Below are 2,633 nucleotides of genomic sequence, written 5' to 3'. Positions count from 1 at the left end.
CAAGTAAAATCCAGTAAAAACAAGACTGGATACAGCAGTCTGTCCTGACCAGTCAGGGAAGTGTCGTCTTACTCACAATTCTTTCAGTCTCTTTTCTGACATCCAATTTGATCTTTTCCTTCTTTCTTGACTTCTTAATGACTTTTTCCTTTCTTTCTGTATGATGTTCTTGATGTTATCCTACAACTCTTCTGGTCTTCAGTCTTTAGAGTTTACTTTATCAAATCTGTTTTTCAGGTGATCTCAAAATTCAGGTGGGATATATTCAAGGCTATATTTTGGCTCTCATGGACTTCATTTTCTTCTGCTTCATTCTGAATTTGCATATGAGCAATTGATGGTCTCTTTCGCAATCTATCCCTGGCCTCATTTTGCCTGATGATATGGAGATTTTCCACCCTCTTTTTCCACAGATGTAATCAACTTGATTTCTGTGTATTCCATCTGGTGAGGTCCATGTGTATAGTTGTCTTTTATGCTGTCTAAAGAAGGTATTTCAAATAAACAAATCGTTGATTTTGCAGAATTCTATCATGCGATCTCCAGCATCATTTCTATCACCAAAGCCATATTTTCCAATTACTGATCCTTCTTCTTTGTTGCCAACCTTTGCATTCCAATCACCAGTAATGATCAATACATCTTGATTGCATGTTTGATCAATTTCAGATTGAAGAAGTTGGTAGAATTCTTCTAATAATGGTATTAACTGGCCTTTCCTGTAAGTGCACGGATATTATCCTATCACAGTGTTGTACCTCATGACTGATCTGGATATTTTCTTTTTGATGATGAATGCAACACCATTCCTCTTCAATTTGTCTTTGCCGGCATATTAAACCATGTGGTTGTCAGATTCAAAATGGCCGATACCTGTCCATTTCAGCTCACTAATGCCTAAGATATCGATGTTTATGCATTCCATTTCATTTTTGACAATTTCTAATTTTTCTAGATTCATGCTTTGTACATTCCATGTTCCGATTATTAAGGGATGTTACAGCTGTTCCTCTTCATTTTGAGTTGTGCCCCATCAGAAAATGAAGGTCCACGGGCTTTACTCCCATGGGCTTTACTCCATTCTCATCATCACAGTCAACTCTACTTTGAGGAGGCAGCTTTTCCCCAGTCACATTTTGAGTGCCTTCCAACCTGAAGGGCTCATTTTCTGGCACAATATCTGACAGTGTTTCTCTGCTATTCATAAGGTTTTCAATGACTAAATATACGGAATTAGTTCATCTCTCCTTCTTCCTAGTCTGTCTTCATTTGAAAGCTCATCTGAAACCTGTCCACCATGGGTGACCCTGCTGATATTTAAAATACTTGTAGCATAGCTTCCAGAATCACAGCAACTCACATGCCACCACAGTATATGACCTACTGACAGTTGAGTGCTGGTTAAAGGTATAGTAGTTTCCTATAAATGTTAGATATTAGTCCCTTGTCTGATATGTGATTACAAAAAATGTTTCCCAGGAAATGGGCTCCCTTTTTACTCTTTCGGTGAATTATTTTTTTGTACATACGTGTCTAATTTTTAACAGGTCCCTGTCACCTATTTTGTCTTCTACTGTTTGTGTGGTTCTTGTAATTTTGATAGTTAATTCATGCCATGTTATAGAGCCCCTAACTTTGTCCCTATTTTTTCATTGATGATCTTTATAGTTCTAGGTTTTACATTTGAGTCTTTACTCCATGTTGAGTTTGTTTACGTATATGGTGTGAGATATGGGTCTTGTTTCATTCTTCTGCAAATGGATTTCCAGTTTTGCCAGCACCATTTGTTGAAGAGACTATCTGTTCTCCATTTAATGTTTTCTGGTGCTTTGTCAAAGACCAATTGAGTGTATGTGGATGGATTTACTTCTGGGTTCTTACTTCTATTCCATTGATATATGTATCTTTCATTGTACCAGTACCAGGATATTTTGACTACTGTAACTATGTAGTAAATTTTGAGGTCTGAGAGTGAGAGGCCTCCAATTTTGTTTTTCTTCTTAAGCAGTGCTTTGCTTCTCCAATGTCTCTTTACTTTCCATATAAAGTTTGTGATCAATTTCTCCATCTCTTTAAAGAATAATAATGTGATCAGGATTGGAATTGTGTTATAACTATAAATTGCTTGGGTAATATTGACATTTTCACAAAGTTAAGTCTTGCTATTCATGAACACGGTATATATTCTTCCATTTTGTAAAGCTCTTTTGATTTCTTGTAGTAGTGTTTTGTAGTTTTCTTTTAATAGGTTTTTTGTTTCTCTGGTTAGATTTATTCCTAAGTATTTCATCTAGTGGAAATAGTATTGCTTTCCTAATTTCTTTTTTTTTTTTTTTAGAGCTGTCTTTATCAGTACAGAGGAATCCAACTGATTTTTGTAAATTGATCTTTTACCTTGCCACTTTGCTGAATCTTTGAGTGAGTTCAAATAATTTTCTTGCTGAGTCTTTGGGATTTTCTATGCCTAGGATCATATCATCTGCAAATAGAGAGAATTTTACTTCTTTGTCAATATTGATGCCTTTAATTTCACTTTCTTGCCTTATATCTCTGACAAAGACATCCAATACAATAGTGAATGGTGGTGGTTATGTGCCATGGAGTTGGTTCCAACTCCTAGAAAAGCTGTACAG

Source organism: Chrysochloris asiatica, unplaced genomic scaffold (assembly GCF_000296735.1).
Source record: "Chrysochloris asiatica unplaced genomic scaffold, ChrAsi1.0 scaffold00062, whole genome shotgun sequence".
NCBI classification, from domain to species: Eukaryota; Metazoa; Chordata; class Mammalia; order Afrosoricida; family Chrysochloridae; genus Chrysochloris; species Chrysochloris asiatica.
The sequence above is the reverse complement of the archived record's forward strand: the minus strand, read 5'-3'. Positions refer to the sequence as shown.